Source organism: Saccopteryx bilineata, chromosome 6, assembly GCF_036850765.1.
Source record: "Saccopteryx bilineata isolate mSacBil1 chromosome 6, mSacBil1_pri_phased_curated, whole genome shotgun sequence".
In the NCBI taxonomy this organism is placed as follows: domain Eukaryota; kingdom Metazoa; phylum Chordata; class Mammalia; order Chiroptera; family Emballonuridae; genus Saccopteryx; species Saccopteryx bilineata.
Window position 1 is genome coordinate 95,684,735 of NC_089495.1, and position 11,902 is coordinate 95,696,636.

Genomic DNA, 11,902 nt, shown 5'->3' on the forward strand with positions numbered 1-11,902 from the left:
TGTGAAAAAAGAAGAGTGTGAATAGAAAGATGAATTTACATTTTGGCTCTAACATTCTTTCCTTGTACCTTTTCTTTAATCTGCAATATCTGCAATGTATTTTTTAATCCATTCAATCTTTTTATCAGGTAATGGAGATATTTAATTAACATACATTTTTCTGATGGTGGGATACATCTTTTGAGTCTTGGGAAAATAAATGTTACTGCTAATGATAAACATCTAGGAAAGTAGTTTCAAAATAAGTCATAGCCCTGGCCGGTTGGCTCAGCGGTAGAGCGTCGGCCTAACGTGCGGAGGACCCGGGTTCGATTCCCGGCCAGGGCACATAGGAGAAGCGCCCATTTGCTTCTCCACCCCTGCGCCGCGCCTTCCTCTCTGTCTCTCTCTTCCCCTCCCGCAGCCAAGGCTCCATTGGAGCAAAGATGGCCCGGGCGCTGGGGATGGCTCTGTGGCCTCTGCCCCAGGCGCTAGAGTGGCTCTGGTCGCAACATGGCGACACCCAGGAGGGTCGCAACATGGCAATGCCCAGGATGGGCAGAGCATCGCCCCCTGGTGGACAGAGCGTTGCCCCTGGTGGGCGTGCCGGGTGGATCCCGGTCGGGCGCATGCGGGAGTCTGTCTGACTGTCTCTCCCCGTTTCCAGCTTCAGAAAAATGCAAAAAAAAAAAAATAAATAAAAAATAAGTCATAAAGCCAGTTAACTTTCTTGAAGGGAAAAAGAAGCATAGTTAGTGCAAATTCTAGTTGACATAATTAGTATCTTAGTGGATGCAATTATAAGATGTGATCCAATAAAATGCAAAGGGAGAAATTGAATTAGCTTTTCTCTTCAACAGACAGAGCAGAGACATAACTTGCAAATAACAACAACCACAAAAAAATAGAATGAAAACAGTTTAACACTAATATCTAAGAAGGTAAAACACATCTATGGTTTCTATTCATACATACACCTGATACATATATATGTGCATTTATGTGTATAAGTAATTCTGTATTGAAATGCATAGTTGTTGCAATATTCATTCATGTTTTAAATTTTATGGCTTTAAACAGATTTGTAAATACAGAATATTTAATTAAAAGGTTGCCAAAATCACTTGAAAGTCACTCTCATAAATTTGTTTTTTATTTACAAATATGCTACTGAATGATTTAGTTATTTTAATCTAACAGTAATTAAATAATTATTTATAGGGTTGTCTGCTTTTAGTCAATAATTTTGAGTCAGGAGAAGTAAAATACTAAAATATTATAAAATGAATAACCAATTAAGTCTCCTTAATCAACTAACTTATAATGTTACCTGTAGCAAATAGGAAAAAATGACAATAAAATTAACAAAGTATCAGATTGAAGAATTATTTTAAAATTCAAATGTCAGACTCTTATTTCCTCTCTTTTTTTAAAATTCAGATTCATATTATTTAGTTTAGCATACCACAAATTTAGCATTATGTGGAATGAATAAACCAACATACATATTTTTTGCAAGTATCTAATGATTTGAGTTACAAAATATCCACTACCTTAATTTCTATAAAAGTGTTTAAGTATAGAGAAGCTAAGCATAAATTTGTTCATAACAATATTTAAAGTTCTTATAAAAATAATTTATTTTGCCTGACCAGGCAGTGGCACAGTGGATAGAGAGCATTGGACTGGGGCGCAGAGGACCCAGGTTCGAAACCCCAAGGTTGTTGGCTGGAGCACAGGTCATCTGGCTTAAGTGCGGGCTCATCAGCTTGACTACACAGTCGCTGGCTTGATCATGGGATCATAGACATGACCCCATGGTTGCTGGTTTTAACCCGAAGGTCACTGGCTTGAAGCCCAAAGTTGCTAGCTTGAGCCCAAGGTCACTGGCTTGAGCAAGGGGTCACTTGATCTGCTATAGCTCCCAGGTCAAAGCACATATGATAAAGCAATCAAGAATAACTAAGGAGCTGCAACAAAGAATTGATGCATCTTTTTTTTTTCTTTTATTTTTTTATTTTTCTGAAGCTGGAAACGGGGAGAGACAGTCACTCCCACATGCGCCCGTCGGGATCCACCCGGCACGCCCACCAGGGGCGACGCTCTGCCCACCAGGGGGGATGCTCTGCCCCTCCAGTGCGTCGCTCTGCTGCGACCAGAGCCACTCTAGCGCCTGGGGCAGAGGCCAAGAAGCCATCCCCAGCGTCCGGGTCATCTTTGCTTCAATGGAGCCTTGGCTGTGGGAGGGGAAGAGAGAGACAGAGAGGAAGGAGGGGGTGGGGGTGGAGAAGCAAATGGGCGTTTCTCTTATGTGCCCTGGCCGGGAATCGAACCCTGGTCCCCCGCACGCCAGGCCGACGCTCTACCGCTGAGCCAACCGGCCAGGGCCGAATTGATGCATCTTATCTCGCTCCCTTCCTGATTGTTTGTCCCTATCTGTCCTTCTCACTGTCTCTGCTGTTTCTTTGTCACAAAAAAAATTTTTACTTAAACTCTACAATGTCTTTCTAGAGAAAACAAATCAGATCCAAAGGTAATAAATGAAACAAAAGAAACGCACAGACAATTTTTAATGTGCACAAGCTTCCATCAATGCTAACCAAGATTACAGATTTTTAAAGATTCCTAATTGTTTTAATTTTATATGCAATTGTTAGGTGGTATATTTATAGGATAAGACACTTATGACTCATAGGAAAGAAGAGGATAAAGAGTAGAAGCACAAACATGCTTTGGTGCCAAGCACACCTGAATTACAATTCTGTCCTCTAGCACTTACTGTGTTATAGTAAACAATTAATTTAAATCATTATAATAATAATAATAATAATAATAATAATATTGACTTTAGATGATTGCAAGAATTATATAAGATAGTTCATGTAAAATGCATAATGTGCCCTGGCTGGTTGGCTCCGTGGTAGAGCGTCGGCCTGGCGTGCGGGAGACCCAGGTTCGATTCCCGGCCAGGGCACATAGGAGAAGCACCCATTTGCTTCTCCACCCCCCACCCCCTTCCTCTCTGTCTCTCTCTTCCCCTCCCGCAGCCAAGGCTCCATTGGAGCAAAGATGGCCCGGGCGCTGGGGATGGCTCCTTGGCCTCTGCCCCAGGCGCTAGAGTGGCTCTGGTCGCGGCAGAGCGACGCCCCAGAGGGGCAGAGCATCGCCCCCTGGTGGGCAGAGCGTCGCCCCTGGTGGGCGTGCCGGGTGGATCCCGGTCGGGCGCATGAGGGAGTCTGTCTGTCTCTCCCCGTTTCCAGCTTCAGATAAAAAAAAAAATGCATAATGCAATAATAAGGGGAAATGGTGTTAGTTCACATTGCTAAAAATTTTTAAACAAAATGTGTAATTAAATAATTTAATGTAATTCAATTGACTATACTAGGTATATTACTTCGCTCTAAATTGTCTAGTTTGAACTTTCTCTTCATTGTGCCCACATAGACTTATTCATCCTGGTGTGATCTTCTGTTAGATAAGCAGGAGTTTATGTTATAAACAGTTTACTTAGCATGGATGAACACGGCCATGTGAAGTGAGATTTTGATAAGTTGTTTGTAGAGCAGAAACTATTAGCACGTACATCCATGTACCTCACACCTTCCCAGATGTGCATTTATGATCAGGTTTATGTGTTTGGAAAATGACTTTAAATTCATTTCACACAGGTTGTTCTAACGGAAGCAGAAAATTATGTGGACAAATGAATTTTTTTTTATACTTTGTGAGACTTTCAAGATTCTATTAGAGTCTCTTATTTCCTCTCTGCTGCTGCCTGACATTATTCTTAGCAGTAAGAAAGAATTCTGGAACTAAAAATAATGCTGCAATATAACAGATAATATACTCCTAATATAAAATATATTTGGATTATTACATTTTAATCTAATGCTTTAATACGCCAATAGATTGGTTTCTTCTAAATCATTATCATTAGTTTCCTTTGGAAGTTTATGGGAAATGCAGAATTTCAGGTCCTACTTCTTACTTATTGATTTGGAATCTGAATTATAACAAGCTTTTAAGTAAATTTCTGTGCTTATTCAAGTGTGAAAAACAGTGATCTTTCAGGTAAATGAAAAATAGCAAGACTTCTACATAAAACACAAGGTTATGAGGATGAAAAATAAGATGTCAGAAATACTGTGGAGTTAAGAAGAAGAAGGAGGGGTACCACAAAGAAACTAAATAAAAGATGAGCTTCAAAGAATTCTAGATTGATATGATTTATAATATATTTTTTTCCCATTTTTCTCCCTCTTAGGAAAATACTATCTTCTGAGAAATTCTATCTTCCCAGATAATCAGACCACAATCTAGGACTTACTGTTAATCATTCTCTTTCCTTCACATCTTACATTTAATGCTTCGAGTGCTGCTAATTCTGTCTCTAATTTTTATACTTCTTTTTGTTTCCACTCTAACAAGGTATTCACATTGGTCAAGACCTGACCTGAAGTCTTATGTTTGTGTTTTATTCAGATTCAAAAAATCTCAATTACCTAGAAGGTTCTGCTACACAAATGGTCACCTTTAGCATCCTCTACAAATAAAGTATGAAGGATGTGTGGGGGAAAATCTAATTAATAAAAATTTTTAGAGATTATGTAACAGAAGAAAGAATTAAAAACATGATTTTTTTTTTGTCAATGCATTAGTATAAGAGGCAAAGACAAAAATGGTTCATTGAAGGCATTTATTTAACATGATAATTAATATGACAATTGAACTCTTCTAGAAAATGAACACATTTTTAATAGATATGTACTCAGTGAATACATACAGTTGCTAGTGGGGGTACATTTTGGATCTCAGAACATCCTAAGCTCAGAGAAATCATGGTTGTTTTCTGAAAAATTTCTTAGGGACAAAAAGCTTTGTGAACCTGACCAGGCAGTGGCGCAGTGGATGGAGCCCCGGACTGGGATGCGGAGGACCCAGGGTCGAGACCCTGAGCTTGAGCACAGTCTCATCTGATTTGAGTAGGGCTCACCAGCTTGAGCCCAAGGTCGCTGGCTCAGCAAAGGGTCACTCGATCTACTGTAAACCCCTGGTCAAGGTACATACTAGAAATCAATCAATGAACAACTATGGAGCCGCAACAAAGAATTGATGTTTCTCATCTCTCTCCCTTCCTGTCTGTCCTTATCTGTCCCTCTCTCTCTCTCTGTCTCTGCCACAAAAAAAAAAAAAAAAAAAAAAAAAAAGCCACACATGTAAAAACTTTGGATTTCACCTAGTCAAAAGCCATCACAAGTATCCTTATTATAAAGAATTTCATCACACATAACTTCTTTCTTTTGCAAACTAATTTTATTGTGATACACATTTTGTAAAATATATTACGCATATCAAGTCATCATGAATATATCTTAAACTTACACAAGGTTATGTGTCAATCATATCTCAATAAAGCTGGGAAAAATAAATAAATACACTCTACAAAAATATCTTTTCTTGCAATGTGGATTTTTTGGGGGGGTTGTTTGTTTTTCATTTCTTTATTAAGATGGGAAGGAAGAATAATAATTAAGGCAATACCTAGCAGTGTAGATGAGGCTTGATAAGGGCCTAAGTTAAACACTAGAAAATGAAAATGTAGAGAAGAAGAAATAACATCAGAACATAGATTTGACAGAGTTTGTAATTTAGGATGTGTCATCAGTAATTATTCTTAAATTTATGTCTTCTGGACTTGGTCAATGATGACACATTTCACTGAGAAAAAGAATGTAATTGAAAGTGTGGTTGGAGGCATCCTCAAGCAATGATTATGCAAGATGAAGAAACGGTGTCCATTCCCAGCATTATGTGAAACCACTACTAAAACTCAGATAAAAAGTTCTTGTAAACAGTATTGTTGAAATTACCATATTCAGCCTAAATCAGTTTCTGTAAAGGAATTATACTATATAATATTGACAATTCTTGAGACATATTACATGCCCAACACTACATTAAGCAATTTATATCATAGTAGTATCTCTTTTAAACCTTTAAACTACCTTTGAGGTAGCTTCTACCATAACTGATATCCCATAGAGGAGAAAATACAATTTCAACTAATTAAATAATTGTTTTAGTTATGTAGCTGGCTATTGAATAAACTGATAATATTACCAGAGAAGCCTAAAGTCTTTATTTCACTGGTATCAGCAACAATTCCTTTTGAAAACAGATGGTGAAATTAAATGTGTTAATTGTAGAAGTTCATGAGAGAATTCATGGAACGTGATTAAAACTAAGGAAAATTAACACAAAATGATTGTGAAATATCCAACAGTTCAGAGTGAGCAAGAGGAGAGCGTCGACTAAAACCTGGAAGCAGATTTAAACTTGTTATAATGGTAGATAAAAGTTTTCTTGAAGGATTTATGACTTTCAATAGAAGAACAAAGAACTTGGAGCCTATAATCAAACAGAAAAAGAGCCAGTAAAGCATATCTTAAACTTACACAGGATAATATGTCAATCATATCTCAATAAAGCTGGAAAAATAAATAAATACGCTCTACAAAAATATTTTTTCTTGCAATGTGGATTTTTGGGGGGGTTGTTTGTTTTTCTGAACTTGTTCAGAAAATAGGTACTTGTTCAGAAAATGGGTATTTGTTCCAATGCAATAGATATAATTTAAAGTATAACCACATGAGAAAATGCATTGTAATACTTTAGTTATGCAACTCAATATTTCCTTACATTATATTGCAAGGAAAACTATTTTAGTTCAGTATACTTCACAGTATTTCATAACAAATGTACATTCTACTAGCGTTATAAGTTCTTTTTTTTTTTTTTCAGAGAGAGGAATAGACAGGGACAGACAGGAACGGAGAGATGAGAAGCATCAATCATTAGTTTTTTGTTGCACGTTGCAACACCTTAATTGTTCATTGATTGCTTTCTCATACGTGCCTTGACCACGGGCCTTCAGCAGACCGAGTAACCCCTTGCTCGAGCCAGCGAGCTTGAGCTCAAGCTGGTGAGCTTTTTGCTCAAACCAGATGAGCCCTTGCTCAAGCTGGTGACCTCAGGGTCTTGAACCTGGGTTTTCCTCATCCCACTCTGATGCTCTATCCACTGCGCCACCGCCCGGTCAGGCTCTTTTTTTCTGTATTAGATTAAATAAAGCACAGTTTTGTTTCTTAATTAGCTATAGCAACACAGAAATGACCCATTAGGTCAAATAAATTTAAAATCATTGCAGTTGTAGATTTAAATAAATGTTTCTGATCTTCTAACATGTACAAAATAGCAACATCAAGCTATTCTGCCATTTTTATTTCTCATATGTTAACCTCAACAAAACTCATTTTGAGTATTTTTAGAAAACACTTCCAATTTAGAAAAGCACCATAATGAAAATTGGGATTTTTCCTTAGGGGATCTGTTTAATTTTTTCCAACCTTTGAAAGCTGAACTAAATCATCGATGATCTCAAATGTATTCCAGAATAGAGGAGTAAGCAAGAAATTTTTGCTTTGATTTTACTGATGACTAGATAGTAAGTGGTCAGGCCAATTAGCTCAGTCAATTAAGAGCATCATCCCAAAACGACAAGGTTGCAGGTTCGATCCCTGGTCAAGGCACACATAGGAAGCAACCAATGAATACACAACTGAATGGAACAACAAATGAACACTTCCCTCCCACCTCCCCCCCCCTTTCTGTCTCTATCAATAAATAAAAATTAAAAAAAAAAATTAAGCCCTGGCCAGTTAACTTGGTTGGTTAGAGTGTCATCCCGGAGCACTGAGGTTGCCAGTTCAATTTCCCGGTCAGGGCATGTACAGGAGCAACGTGAGGTTTCTGTGTCCCTCTCTCTGCCTAGGTCCAAATAAAAATGATAGATGATAGATAGATAGATAGATAGGTAGATAGATGATAGATAGATAGTAAACCAAATTTTTTTTAAAAAATCGCAAAGCATCATATCCCATATTGTGTTCTTTTTTTTGTTTGTTTGTTTTTCCTGAAGCTGGAAACGGGGAGAGACAGTCAGGCAGACTCCCGTGTGCGCCCGACTGGGATCCACCCGGCTCACCCACCAGGGGCGATGCTCTGCCCCTCTGGGGGGTCGCTCTGTCACGACCAGAGCCACTCTAGCGCCTGGGGCAGGGGCCAAGGAGCCATCCCCAGCGCCCCAGCGCCCGGGCCATCTTTTGCTCCAATGGAGCCTCACTGCGGGAGGGGAAGAGAGAGACAGAGAGGAGGGAGAGGGGGAGGAGTGGAGAAGCAAATGGGTGCTTCTCCTGTGTGCCCTGGCCGGGAATCGAACCCGGGTCCCCCGCATGCCAGGCCGACGCTCTACCGCTGAGCCAACCGTCCAGGGCCCTCATATTGTGTTTTAATGTCTGCATTACTATTGCCTAATTATTGCTACACAGTTAACTACCTTAAAAGGGTATAGCTTAATAAAATAATGGTCTGTTATTTTCTTTCCTGATTCTGTATTGACTGGATGGTTCCCTTATTTTGTCAGTATTCACTCATGTGGCTGCATTTAGCAGCTGTCCAAGAAGGTTTCACTATTTTCTGATAGATAATGTTGGTTGTTAACTGAGTTACCTCACTACTTCAGGTTGCTTTCTTCCTCTAATTAGTAAGCAATATCAGCTTTTTATATTGCAATTTTAAAGCAGCCACCTAAGAGATTAAAGATGGTTGATGTAAAACCTCTTGAGACCAAGTTTTATAACTTGTCTATTACTTCTGCTAAATTACTTTGGTCAAAGTACCAGGAAAGTGAAATACAAGTTATAGGGATAGTTGCACTCTGAATGGGAGGAGGTACTCAGAAAATTTTTATCATGTTTAATCTGCTGGGAACTTTTTTATTCTGATTTTATATGTTTGGAATTAGATAATTTATTTAGAATAACAGTTATCACAGAATATTTTTTTAAAAATTATTGATAGGTAAAGTCTCTTAATTAATAAGACATATAAATTATAGGGCATAGAACTGGGGAGATAATTGAGTTGAAATCATGGCCCTGGCCATGTGGCTGATTTTTTAGAGTGTGGTCCCATATTCAATGTTGTGGGTTTGATCTCTATTAGTGCACATAAAAGTATCAGCTATGAATGCATTGATAAGTGGAACAACAAAAAATCAATATTTCTCTCTTTCTTTCTCCCTTCCTCTCTGTCTTCAAAAAATTAATAAATAAAAAGTAAGACTGTGTGTGAGTGGTGTCTGTTTGCATTTGTGCATGGTGACAGTGAGGGTAGTACAGTGTTCCCTTGGTATTTTCTTCCATCTCTTCATTTCTATATTGTGAACTGATATTTATCAATAAAAAATTGATATTGAGCTTACATTAATGATTACAGGCCTTTTGGGTGTTGCTTGCTTGCAATTAGATAGTTTGACAAAGCTACACAGCAGCTGTTTGAGTGTTCTATTGTCTTCTTTGAAATATATCACATTAAGGCCAAATGAGGCATGTAGCTGTAAAAATGGGTAGGATCAGTAAATGACAGGAAGAATTTATGACAGCTAGGTCATCTGAAGTATATTTGTGATCTTTTCACAAAATGTTCTACATTTAACTTTCAGAACAATGGCCACAGGTGGAGAAATGTATGAATAGGGAAGGATAAATGCTGGTTGAAAATGAGCAGACAGAGTTACACAATGCTTACTCCAGTGTCCTAGCAAATGATGTAGATTGACAGATATCTTGAAGTGTTGCTAAACTGGGACCATATGTCTGATCATTTCAGGGTGATGACAACTGAGGGAAGTGAACATTGCCTTAATCGGGTTATAGAACTTGTGAATAACAGAATCTTTGTCAAAAACTTGGGAGGCACAGACACCTACTCCTTCACACCAGCCAGAGGCAGAATGTAGCATTCAGTTGAGCAGCTTTTGTGATAACTCCATGACACCCTAAACCTTCTTTATGTCTTCTTGTTTTCTGACTAGACAGAATCACCCACTCTACCATCTGATCATGAGAAATCAGTTTTTTTTTTATGGTCACTTTGAATTGACATGCCTACATCGGAATTTAACAGGAAAATGAAGAAAACAATTTTGCATTATTTCAAAACTTTAAGTAGTACTTATTATTAAATAGTTCTAATACAAAAAAGTTGATAACAATTTTAAGTGAATATTTTTTTAAATCTTATGACATAGTACAAATATAGAGAAACAAAATAAAAATACTGAATTTTCTATAAGCTTACTATGAACCAATAGAAATAAACTTGAAAAGCTTAATCTCAAACTACCTTCATCTCTAGCAAAGAGATAAAGCTTGAATTAATTACAAATAATTGTTTAAATGCAAGATTTTTATGTAAAACATACTAGAAATATTTAAGCAGAAATATTTCCTATGAAAGTAGGGTAGTGTTAGAGCACAGTTAATCTTCTCTTGTACATTAAACCGAGAAACTGCTAAAATATAAAAATTGGAGTAAAAATGTTATTATAACTAGAAAACATAAGGTAAAAATCATGTTTTGAATAAGGTGAATTGGATGAGGTTTTTGTAAATGTGTTTAAGACACCTCTATGGACATTAAATGAAAGTCAGTTGGCAATGTGAGGAGAGAACTCAGGCTAAAATGCACATTCAAAGTCATAATTGGGGTGGGTGAGAATAAAGAGAGAGAGAGAAAATGAGAGAGACTGGCTTAAAGAAGAGCCATAAATTCTACATTCACCCATTAATAATCAAGAAACTCTGCCCCTAGGTGTTAGGTCAAGCAGGAAATGTGGACATCTATTCCCACATAGCAGTAACTAGGTGTCCCTACACCCTTCCCTGATGCAGAACTCTAAAGGAAGCCAGCCAATACAGAAGGCTTAACAATATTCAGAGTCTCAGACCATAATATCTAAAATCTGCTCACTTGAAATAAAAATCATTCTTTATACCAGAACCAGAAGTTCACAGTTCACATTAAAAAATCAATAGATAAAAGCATTGAAATGACTGATATTTTCAACTTGTCTCTCAGGAGTTTAAAGCACTCATTATAAGAATCCTTCTACATGAAATCATAAAATTCCTTAAAACAAATGAAAAAATAGAAAGTCTGAGAAAATGGTATAAATACTGTAACAGAAAAATAAAATGACTGAAATAAAGTGTCAATATATGTATTCAACAACAGAATTAACCCAGCAGAGAAAAATAAATTGAGATCTTTAAGATAGTATTAAATTTCACACAGGGTGACAAGAGAAAAATATACTTTAAAAAGGGAACAGATCATCAGTGATATGTGTGGTTATAATAAATCACCTAATATTTGTGTAATTTGAGTTCTGAAAGGAGAAGGTGATTTGAGTGAAACTAAGAAATTAATGAAAGAAATAATCAGAAAAACTTACAAAATTAGACATAATATATAATTTTATAGATTCAAGAAGAAAAGTGAACTTCAAAGAGAATAACACATTTAAACTTCTAAAAACTAAAGAGAAAAAAAAGTATATATTGAAACCAGCAAGGAAAAAATCACTCCTTATTTTAAGAAAAAACTATTTCAATGACAGCGTATTTCCCTTTAGAAAATATGGAGGCCAAAAGGAAGCATAACATTGTTCAGGGGATGAAAGAAAAGAACTCTCAACTGAAATTTTATATCCAGCAAAAATATCTTTCATGGCCCTGGATGGTTGGCTCATTGGTAGAACATTGGCCTGGCATGTGGATATCCCGGTTTGATTCCCTGTCAAGGCACACAGGAGAAGTGACCACCTACTTCTCCACCCCTTCCCCTCATGCTTCTCTCTCTCTCTCTTTCTCTCTATTTGCCCCTTACAGCCATGGCTTGACTGGTTCAAGCTGGTTGGCTCAAGGCACTGAGGATGGCTTCATGGCCCGGCCTCAGGCTCTAAAATATCTCAGTTGCTGAGCAACAGAACAACAGCCCTAGATGGGCAGAACATCACCTG

The 11,902-nt window shown here is 37.5% G+C and overlaps 1 non-coding gene across 1 annotated transcript; it reads left to right on the forward strand.

Annotated features, from left to right (window-relative positions):
* The first annotated feature begins 251 nt into the window (after positions 1 to 251).
* TRNAV-AAC (transfer RNA valine (anticodon AAC)) lies at positions 252 to 327 on the forward strand. The gene has a single exon. It is a non-coding gene; the product is annotated as a tRNA-Val (tRNA).
* The last annotated feature ends 11,575 nt before the right edge of the window (positions 328 to 11,902 follow it).